The sequence below is a fragment of the Eutrigla gurnardus genome (assembly GCF_963514095.1).
Source record: "Eutrigla gurnardus genome assembly, chromosome: 11".
Classification (NCBI taxonomy): domain Eukaryota; kingdom Metazoa; phylum Chordata; class Actinopteri; order Perciformes; family Triglidae; genus Eutrigla; species Eutrigla gurnardus.
In genome coordinates this window covers 20,553,100-20,565,222 of record NC_139925.1, presented here as the reverse complement: position 1 = coordinate 20,565,222, position 12,123 = coordinate 20,553,100, and positions in this window count along the sequence as shown.

Below are 12,123 nucleotides of genomic sequence, written 5' to 3'. Positions count from 1 at the left end.
TTTGTGGGACTAGTTTCTCAGCAGCAGCGGAATTTTACTTTGCTCCGTTGGACTCAAAACTCTTAGACGTGCTGCTCGGAATCCAGCCGGTAAATACACACCTGAACACCGCCGATTTGTCGGCCCTTAAGCCCCCAAGGCTGTCTGAAAAGGCCTCGGAGCTCACTCAAACACCGGGCAGCACACAGCCCCACGAACCCACAATTACGCACTGTGGAGTCGGTAACTCGGCAACTAGAAGAACTGAATGAAATTTCTTGAAAACGTCTCCAGACGTCTTGAACACACCGGCTGACTTGGAAAATAGGTCTAATGTCCAAAATTCCGAACTATCCCTTTAAGAAGGACAGTGTTGTGATAGGTATCCTGTCGTGGTGTCTAAATAAAATGGACACTTTGAGCACAAATAAGTTGCGTCGGCCAGCGCTTATTTGACATGGTGTCAGAAGTGTTCTGAAGGAAAGACACCCGACGCTATGGCGAAGTTTAACCCGCCGGAAAACTTCAACTTCGAGCGGCCTGGCGACTGGCCCGCGTGGAGACAGAGATTCTCTCGGTACAGGCTCGCAGCTAAGCTAAGTAATGAAGACGGTGAGGTCCAGGTTAGCACATTGATATACGCCATGGGCTACGAAGCCGAGAATATTTTTAAATCTTTCACCTTCGTTGGCGATGAGAGTGACGACGACTACGACACAGTGCTTGCTTAATTTGATGCATATTTTGTACCGAAGAAAAACACCATCCACGAGAGAGCGTGTTTCTATCAGAGAGTACAAAAATCCCAAATCCAGATGGCAGAGTCATCTCAAGCTCTCTATGAACTGAGTGAGAACTGTGACTTTGGAGAGACAAAGAGCGAGCACATAAGAGACAGACTGGTCGTCGGCATCCGCGACAAAGAGCTGTCGAGGAGACTGCAGCTCATGTCGGACCTCACCTTGGAGACGGCGGTACAGATGGTTCGCCAAGCGGAGGACGTCGCGCAGCAGATAAGTCAGCAGGAGCAACAGACTACTCTCAACATGCAGGAGGTGTCACACCGGCGTCCAGCGAGGAGAGGTGGGCGACAGCACGCGAGGAAAAGAACGGACGGACCAGAACAAGCCCGCTCAGAGGACTCGAGGTGCCGCAGGTGTGGAAAAGAGAGACACAAAATCCCAGCAAAGTGCCCAGCAGTGGACTCTGAGTGCAGAAAGTGCGGGAAAAAGGGCCTCTAAGTCAATAAGAGAGGTTAGTTACTGTGAAGATGGGGAGGAAAGCTTCTATCTTGGGGCAGTGAGTAAAGCAAATCAGGGCAGTGCTGAGCATTGGATAGAACAAATAAATGTAGGAAACACCCCTGTAAGGTTCAGAATTGATACAGGAGCAGATGTTACTGTAATGAACCTAAAGACATTCAGTATGCTCAGGCCAAAGCAAAAACTAGTCCGTAGCAGTGGACTATTAGACAGCCCCGGAGGTGCATTAAACATTGTGGGACAGTTCACAGTACCCTACATAAACAGAAAAGGTATATCTTCACCATATATGTAGCACAAGGGCATACAGTTAGCAATCTACTAGGTAGAGAGACGGCTGTAGAGATGGGGTTAGTGAAAAGAGTACAGCAGGTTAAGAGAACAGAGCACCAAGGGATTCTTAAAACAGAGCCAGTTAAGATCCACTGGAAGGAGGAATCAGTACCATACGCTGTACATAGCGCTAGGAGAGTTCCCCTACCACTTCTTCCTAAAGTCGAAGCAGAGTTAAAACGCATGATAGAGCAAGGTGTGATAGAGAGAGTCACACAACCTACAGACTGGTGCGCCCCAATGGTGCCGGTAATGAAGCCAACAGGTGCAGTGAGAATCTGTGTAGGGCTCCAAACTAAATGAGAACATCAAAAGAGAGTGATATCAGATGCCCACAACAGAAGAGACTCTGGCTAAGCTGTCAGCCTCTACCGTTTTCACATCTTTAGATGCAGCCTCAGACTTTTGGCAGATCCCACTGCATGAGGACAGCAGCCTGCTAACTACCTTCATCACACCCTTTCGGAGGTACTGTTTTAAGCGGTTACCCTTTAGGATAAATATTGCTCCAGAGATATTCCAACGCAAGATGAATGAACTGCTGGAGGGACTAGAGGGAGTAGCAGTACATATGGATGACGTCATTGTCCATGGAAAGGAGCTCACATGATGTTGGCCTGCAGAACACACTGGAGAGGATGGAGCAGGCAGGTCTCAAACTCAACAAAGAAAAATGTGTGTTCAGACAGCCAGAGTTGAGATTCCTGGGTCACATAGTAGATGCCAGTGGAGTCAGGGCTGACCCTGAAAAGTCACTCAGCTACAAGAACCAACAGACATTCATGTACTCAAACGAGCTCTGGGCATGATCAATTACATGAGTAAATACATACCAGACTTGGCATCAGCAGCAGGGCCCCTGTATGACCTGCTGAGGGGAGGAACTTCCTGGACATGGGATCATCCACAGAAGCGAGCGTTCCAGCGACTCAAGGAAGCCCTCGTCACCTCACCTGTTTTAGCCCACTATGATCCTCAAAGACAGACAACCGTTTCAGCAGACGCAAGCAGTTATGGATTGGGAGGTGTCCTCCTACAGCTGCACGACGAAAGCTGGAAACCTGTTGCATGCTGTTCCAGGAGATTAACATCAGCAGAGTCCAGGTATGCACAAATCGAAAAGGAGTGTTTGGCTGGAGTATGGGCTTGTGGGAGGTTCCAGAAATATCTGGTTGGACTGGACAGATTCAGACTCATTACAGACCATAAGCCGCTGGTGCCGCTGATTAATAGTAAAGATTTAGATGCGGTTTCTGTGAGATGTCAGCGACTTTTAATGCGCTTGATGCGGTTTAACGCCAAAGCAGAGAACGCACCCGGAAAGACTCTGGTCATAGCTGATACACTGTCACGCAGCCCAATTCAGGACAGTGACAACACCACAGAGTCTGTCATTGCCTGTCATGTTAACACTGTCATACACTGTTGGCCAATATCACAGCAGAAGCTGGACTTGATGAGGGTGGCTACACAGAAAGATGAGCAGCTACAGTGCGTGAGACGGCTGATCAAAGAAGGATGGCCAGAAAGAGAGTGTAACATTCCACAGAGTGTAAAAGACTTTTATGCAATGAAGGACTTATTACACTTGGGTGTCGCATTGTTGTTCCACAGTCAATGATAGAGGTGTAACGATTCATTCGATTAATCGATGAATCGATTGTCAGTCCTATATATTCTACTAAATCGATCTGCTAATCTATATAAATGCATTTAATCGGATTAATTGTGATTCTTACTTATGATGAATGTTTTAATACGTTTAAGACACTCTCTCCCCTGCCAGCATGTAGTCTACTGAAAATGTAAAAAATAACCAAGCATATTTGAATTACATTTTTGTATTCAGCATAAAATATTATGCAGGTTTACTTTTTTATAGAATAAATATGTTATTTTTCACCTTTCAGAAGAATACAAATCAGAATCAGAATCAGAATCAACTTTATTGGCCAGGTTTGCATAACAAACTAACCTTTGCTCTCAAGTACAACACACACACACACAAAAAAACCCAGTAAAAATAGAAATAGAAAAAAATAGAAATAGAATAAGGGCAGTAAGCTATGTATAACAAAAAAGAATAAATTAATAAATACAGTATATATATACATTTACAGATAAATAGATGCTATGGGTGGGATAATGTAATAATGCTGTACATAATGTAATTGGTGTGAATGATGAAATCATTAATGTAATACAATTGTCCCGGAGGGCGAGTGCGGCCTTGTCTGCCTGTCAAGGTTGCCATGGTCGTGGACACCCCAACAGGCACAGACAAGACGCAGGATGCAATATACAATTGAAAAGAGGGTGGGAATAGTGCAGTATCAGTATAGACTGAGTTTTAAGTTTTAAAATTAAATATAAATATAGTGCAAGGCAGTTCAGTGCAACCATGATGTATTAATAACAATATTGTAACTGTAAGATTGAAGTGCACATGACATGAGGTAGATGAGCAGAACAGGTTGGTTCACTTTGTTCAGTGTAAGGGTGGTGCTATTTCTACAGCTTGGGGGAAGAAGCTGTCTTTGTGTCGGCTGGTTTTGGCAAACAGTGCCCTGTATCGTCTACCAGAGGGAAGGAGGTTGAACAGTTTGCGACCAGGATGTGAGGGGTCTGTAGAGATTTTTGCTGCCCTTTTCCTGACCCTGGACCGGTACAGGTCCTGGATGGAAGGGAGGTCAGCTCCAATAATCCTCTCTGCAGCCCGTATTGTCCGTTGCAGTCTGGCCCTGTCTCGTTTGGTGACTGACCCAAACCAGACAGTGATGGAGGTGCAGACGACAGACTGAATGATCGCTGAGTAGAAAGTAGTCAGCAGCTCCTTAGGCAGATTAAACTTCCTTAGCTGTCTCAGGAAGTATAACCTCTGCTGGGCCTTCTTCTGGATAGTGTCAATGTGGGGAGACCATTTTAGGTCCTGTGAGATGGTTGATCCCAGGAACCTGAAGGAATCCACATTGGACACAGTGTCATTGTGAATGGCAAGGGGGAGGAGTGGTGGGGGACTTTTCCTAGAGTCCACTGTCATCTCGACAGTCTTCTTGGGGTTAAGCTCCAGGTGGTTCTGACTGCACCACTGGATGTTAACATACACATCATATTTAATGATGGAAAAACAATGAGGTTCAGACACATTGTGGCTGTGTGATCAATTATTTTAGATTGTTAAAAGGTGTCTTCGTTGGCAAGTCATATAATGATATATGATCGCTGCACCCTCCAGTAGCGGCGCTGCCAGAAAACTGCAGAGGATCAATTCCCAGGAGGAGCTGGACTTCCATGACACATCCAGCGGTTCAGATCAATCAGAGCTCTGTGGAGGAGACAGCACGGGGGAACTGGAGCTGGATAACCAAAGGAGGAATCCTGTCAAGGACCGAACCTTTGAGAGGTTGGTGAAGTAGTCGCAGACATGTTTTTAAATTTGGAGAGGAAGCCGGGTGAGGAGGAAGTTAATTGTATTAAGATTCCAAGATGACATTTTGTCATCAGTTCAGATGATTTGTCACATTTCATTCCCTCCTCTCTTTTCTCCAGGTATTTCTTGCTGAGCCCTGACGAAACAATGACCCAGAAGCAGTTTCGATTCCAGGCCTCCCGTCCGACTACACAGGGAAGAATGTCCCGTCAAACTGGGGTCAGGGTAAGGTCAAACTTCAAGGTCACCGTGCCCAAACCCTTCCAGATGATGCTGAGAGAGGAGGAGAGGAAGAGACACAAGGTGCGGACTCGGTCGGAGATCGAGTTGGAGAACACGTTGCTAAGACGGGAGCAGGAGGAGCTCCAGGAATGCCAGAAAAAGTTCCGGGCAACACCAGCACCGGCGCACATACATCTCCCTCTCTACGAGATGATCAGCCGACGCCCCATTCAGCGCTCCAACCGAAGAGGTAGCAGTCATGGCAGCGACACAAGTAAGAAGGCCTCTGCTGCTGCTTCGCCACAGCCTTTCCATTTCCTGGAGAGAGAGAGGAGGAAGAAGGAGGCGAAGATCGTGGCAGAGCTGGGGAAGCTGGGGCCCGAAGAGGAGCGACGGGGCTTCAAGGCTCGGCCCATGCCCAGCTCGGTGTACGGAACCAAGCACAGAGCGAACACCGCCACAGGCTGCAGGGTTTTACCCATCTGCGCTCTGGAGAGGGAGGCCACGGAGGGCCAAAGTGATCCAAACTCTGGCCTGGAGCCAGACTCCTCTCCCAACTGCCGTAAGCCTCAGAGACGTCCGTCCTCCAGGCCAGTGAAGAAGCAGATAGAGCTGTCCATCGAGATGGTGAAGGAGCGGGAGTGGTCCTACAACGACCTGCTTAAAGCCAGCCGGCCCCGGCAGCCAGGGGGCCCCCCAGCCTCTGCTCTGTAACAAGAGTGACTGCATCAGTGTGTGAGAAACAGTGTTCAGAAATCAAGGAAAGGGGAGGAAAGTCTAAGTAACATATTTTTGTTGTGTTTTCTTCATGTGTTTCTGTTTTTTTTAAGATAAACTCACTTTTTTAATTACACTGGTAAAGGCATCAATAATTCAAAGACATTTTCTGCTTTGCACTTGTTTTTAATTTTACAACACACTACTCACTGTTTCTTGCATTAGACACGCGTTCATCATTGAGAAAACAAATGGTAAATGGTAAATGGCCTCATTTATATAGCGCTTTTGTCCAAAGCGCTTTACAGCAATGACTGACATTCACCCATTCACTCACACATTCACACACCGACGGCGGAGTCAACCACGCAAGGCGACAGCCAGCTCGTCAGGAGCAATTGGGGTGAGGTGTCTTGTTACATGTAACATAACATTAACTCGCAGAGGAGAGCTTTCAACAAACATGAACATCTCTTATTTGGTAACATGATAATATGGTGAGGGGGCATGAAGCACAGTGTGTGTGTTTATGCTGCAGAGCCATATCAGGCTACCCTCTGTTCCCTCCCTGTCGATCAGTCTTCCCGCTCAGTCAATCTACCCGTCTGTCTATATACCCAATCTGTCAGTCTACTTGTGTCAGTCTACGTGTGTCAGTCTACCCGTTTCCACACTATCTCCCCCGTCAGTCTGTCACTGACCCCCCCCCCCCCCCCCCCCCGTCAGTCTCCCCACTGTCTGTCCCCGTCAGTCTCCCCACTGTCTGTCAGTCTGTCTATCCCCGTCAGTCTCCCCACTGTCTGTCTGTCACTATCAGTCAGTGTCAGTCTGTCTATCACAGTCAGTCTTCCCCACTGTCTGTCTGTCACTATCAGTCAGTGTCAGTCTGTCTATCACAGTCAGTCTTCCCCACTGTCTGACAGTCTGTCTATCCCCGTCAGTCTCCCCACTGTCTGTCTGTCACTATCAGTCAGTGTCAGTCTGTCTATCACAGTCAGTCTTCCCCACTGTCTGTCTGTTTATCCCCATCAGTCTCCCCACTGTCTGTCTGTCACTGACTCCGCCCTGTCAGTCTGTCTATCCCCGTCAGTCTCCCCACTGTATGTCTGTCACTGACCCTGTCCTGTCAGTCTGTCTATCCCATTCAGTCTTCCCCACTGTCTGTCTGTTTATCCCCATCAGTCTCCCCCACTGTCTGTCTGTCACTGCCCCCCCCCCCCCCTTCAGTCTGTTTATCCCCGTCAGTCTCCCCCACTGTCTGTCTGTCACTGCCCCCCCCCCCCTTCAGTCTGTTTATCCCCGTCAGTCTCCCCACTGTCAGTCTATCTATCCCTGTCAGTCTCCCCACTGTCTATCTGTCTATCCCTGTCTGTCTCTGTCTTGTCGGTCTCCCCACTGCCTGTTAGTCTGCCTGTATTTCGGTCTCATGTCATGAAGTAGCCTGCCTAGCGGACCATGTCGATGCTTTCCTCCAAGCCACGTGTGCCACTCGATGACGTAAAGGTGGTCTATGAGCAGCTGCTCAGTGCGGTTTCCCCTTAATCTCCATACTGTCTGTTTATATGACCTCCATGCCCTTTCGATGTGCTGGGTGTGGGCCCCTGTCTCAGCATTGACATAAGAGACACTGTGATTTACTGTGAAATGCCTGTATCCCAGCTGAGGCAGAGCATTTCGATAGGCTCGCCACTCATCACTGATAACACATGAGCCCCTTTTGATATGATGAGCTATGAGTGGCACCAGTTCCCTCCTCGACCTCTTCTCCATCAAGCGAAGCACCGGCTTCCCCGACCATATTCGAGGGTGCTGCCCTGGCTGTCTTCGCCCTGGTCGCCTCCGAGCGCTTTGCACCTCCAGCATCCCGAACCCCCACTTCCTCCGCTTCCAGCCCCCAACCATCCTGCCCCTTCCATACTGTGTTTTGGGAAAAATGACAGAACAAGAAACAAGAGGTTATTCACATTGTGTCAGATAATTAATAATGTTAGTAGGAATATTTAAGGTGCAATATTGTAGAATTTTAACAACTGTATATCACACTGACAGCCACTTCAACACCAACTTGACAAAGATTAGACAAAGTAGAATGCAAGATTACTATGGAGTCCAATAGTCACATCTGTCTGAGTGAAAATGATCACTATAAATGGATGATTACTATAGCCAAATTTAAGAGTTTCAATAGGAATGATTCTGTCCCATTTTTTACCCATACATTCCCGTTTTTCATCACTATAAGCATGGACAATATAAATGATGGCCTGCTGTTTCAACTAGGCTTCTGTCAATCAGCAAACCGATCGTTTCTCTGCGATTGAGAGGACAAGAGCAGGTGAGAATTTCCTTGCTCCTTGCTCAGGGACCTGTCCAAAAAAAAGCAGCGTTGTACACTTAAATCCAAACCTGGCATCGTCAGAGTCCAGTATGAGTTCTGTTTCAGGTCTCTTCCCTCCCACAATTTGAAAAATAATTGAATCAATTACATACTTTACTATAACATACAGATCCAGCTAGAAAACAAACTTATTGTGGGTCAGGCATGGGTGGCCCCAGAGCAAAATTGGAGCGGGATGGAGCGGGAGCCCTGGTCCAACTTTTAAAATAAAAATCTGCACCCTGCTCTCGGCTGGAGACCGCATACATGCACTGCGCCTCACTTGTACTGTTGCGCTTGTATTTGGTGCCTTTCTTCAATTGGTAAATGTCTTTGACATAACATCTAAACTCTTCTTTCTAAACATATTTCTGATAACAGAGCAGAGCTAACCACAACACAGCCATTGGTTGAGGATGACAGACTAACACAGATTTTCATTTAATTTCATTTACTTGTTCTGCCCATGGAAATATTCAAATTGAACCAAAGGAAGTAGCAAACAAATGCATCATTATCAATGTTCAGAAAGGAGCAGGAAAGTCTTGCCTAGTCTCGATCTGAACGTCGGGCATCACAAGACTAGTACCGGTCAAGTCATAATAGACAAGACAAGATAATAGACAAGTCATAATTAGCAGCTGAACAATTTGTAGCAGTTAATACATTTACATTTACATTTAGGTCATTTAGCAGACGCTTTTGTCCAAAGCGACTTACAATAAGTACATTTGTCAAAAGAAGGAGACAAAGAAACCACAACGTATCATTGCCGATAAAGTAAAAGCTAAAAACAGAACAAGTGTTAGGTCCTCATCTGAGTAAAGTAGTACTTCAAGAGCAACAGTGCTACGATCAGAGTGCTATAGTTTTTTTTTTTTTTGGGGGGGGGGGGGTTAATATAAAAAGTTACCTTTCTTTTATGTCTGAAGTGACTCTCATCTCTCACCACGAAATGCCTCCTTCCCCCTATTCTCTGTCCTTCTCTGTGACGCAGCCTCTCCATCGCTGTCACGCAGACCTCCCTCAGTTGCTTTGCCATTCTTGAAAGGGTTCTTGAGGACCCAGCAACGTTGTCCATCATGAAATCAAGCTGGCGCAACCTCAGTCCTTGAGAAAACCTTGAAATAGTGCAAAATAATTACAGTCAAAACCCAATGACTAATGTATAGTAAAAGCCATACATTAATTTAGGCTTACTTAAAGGTAACCTGCCACTGATTTACTTAGTGTAGTATTGTCAACAACATTTGAAATATAGACAAATATTGCCAAAGTTAGAAATCTCAGTATTGTGACAACAGGAGCTTAGTGGGCTACACACATCCAAACACCAAACAGAAATAAATGTATTATTTGTCAAACCTGTACACAAATTGCATCCAGTTGAACAGAGACACCTTCGATCTTGTGAAAATCGACTGGTGTCGAATAGACTTCTTGCGCTTGCAACACCTCCTGGAAAATACAATAATGACAGAGGTATAAATTAGCTAACACATTATGTGGTGGGTTCAGGCACCACTAGCCTTGGTACAAGACTGTCAATACTATATGACAAACTGGTGGGGGCAGCCATAGGCATAATATAGATAGACGCCTAAACAGCCGCCATTTGAATCCGCCAGAGCCGTCAGTGAATGTATAGGTATGGGTAAGAGGCACTAAGCAATATCAAGAAATATAAATAAATAATAATAATAAATAAATAATATCAGACCGCTGTGTGCACGCGACAGAAGGCTTGTATTAACTCTTCCAATTATTCGCTTAATATTCGACCAATTTCCAATCGGTTTGATGTGTTAAAAACTTCACACATGTAGCTACGATACAGAAGGCTTGGATACATTAAAAATGCTGGTTTTACTACCCAAATACTTTGTTAACAGCAGTTTCCATGTTCTGCTTGTTTGCATGTTCTACTCAAATGTAATAATAATAATAATAACAATAATAATACTGATATAATACTGAATAATAATACTGACTAAAAAAGTTATCCCACAATGTTAAAGTTTAAGCTAAAGTTACCTACCATTCAAATCGGTCCACGGAAGCTCTCTTTTTCTTTAGCTTCATGCTATGGTGACACCGGTCACACTTGATCTTCCTTCTCAGTACTTTTTTCTTTTGGAGCCAGTTTAAGTTTGAGGTGATTCTTAGTGTTTTTTTTGCCTTCTGTCAGCTCTCTCAGCTTCGTTGCTAGCTTAAACCCACGCATACTGTGCTCTGTGTTTACCGCGATAACTCCTGAGTTCCGGTGCGCTAATGCTGCATTCATGGCAACTCGGAACTCTGGATTTCCCCATTGAAAACTCCCATTTCTGTCTTCAAAGCGTTCCAGACCTTGACATTGGACATTGCTGTGTGATGTGCGACAACTGACTCTCCAAGAAGTGTCGGAATTTCCCGAGTGGGAGCACCGACATTGATCGGTGCACTTTTTAAAGTAGGAGTTCGGAAAAGACTGATTTCCGAGCTGGCTGGAACGCAGCATAACTTTTTCTTGGCTGAAACGCAGCATACGTTTTCTTCGCGCGCACTGACCACTCAGACCGCGACTACGGGCTTCTCAAGATGGATGAGCTTGTCGTCTCACCTCCATACAGGACCAGTCTAAATACACAGAAGAAGAAACCGAGAAAAGGAAATTCATCTGGAAATCAGGGTAAGAATAATCTAACAACGTTTAACAGTTAGCTCTTAATGTTACATTTATGCAGTGGCGTTTTCTTGCATCATTTAATAAAATCACTTTTTTAACAGTTTCCGTAATCCCTCTGTGATGTGTCTGTCATCTCCTGTCTCTCTTCATTAATTATTCATTTAATTATTCGTTTCATGATGTGTAAAACAGCACCCCTCTAAATGTTACGGGGTGAATGAGCGTTGAAAACATGTTACTGCACCCTGTTGTCTATGAGGAGGCCTCCCTTGGTGAAAAAAAGAAAGAATGATTGACCAATCAGGTGAGGCTATTGATTGGTCAGGACAGTGTAAAGGGAAGCCGGGAACTCGTTGGCACCAGGCCAATCAAATCACAGTATGTTATCAACGTCAACATCAATGAATGAAATAATGGAAGATTTGTTGCTTTGTGTTCATCTCTTGATAAACTAGATGATTTTTTAAGCGTGATTATGGAGATTTTGAGTATTTAGTAAAAAATAATTTTACTAAACTGCCTCTACAACAGCAACTCAGGATTAAATCTGACGGCCGGCCAACACCAAAACTTGAGCTCCGTAGTACGTTGTCTGTACGGAGAGGAAGAGAGGTTTTCGGACCTTTAATGAGGAGAATTACGTCCGCACTGAGTGGCTAGCTGGTAGCGCCAAGCTACAGCGGCTATTCTGCTGGCCCTGTCTCCTTTTTCACAGCTTTCTTGCTCCCTGAATCATGATATAAGAGAGAGAGAGAGAGTCGGTGCTCAGCGTGTGTCAGTCCTGGTAAAATGATGCGGGGCGCTCTAATAGTTCATCCGACCACGGGAAATAGCAACATATAAACTGCAACATCCGTTTTTCTGCTCCCACCCCGTAAAACATACACAGTTTAGAGGTTGTGTCTCACTTGGCTTCCTCGGAAATTTTCCCCACGCCACGCCACTGCATTTATGACACTTTTTTGCAAAGTTCACAATTCAAGTTGTCATAACAAATACATCATTCTGACAAAATGTCAACTTTGCAAAAGATGGTGTCATATTTGACTGAGTGACACTTGAATAATAATGGAGAAGAAGAAGTTTATATCGGTACATTTCAAAGACTGACTTCTCAGTCATGTACCCGAAAGGG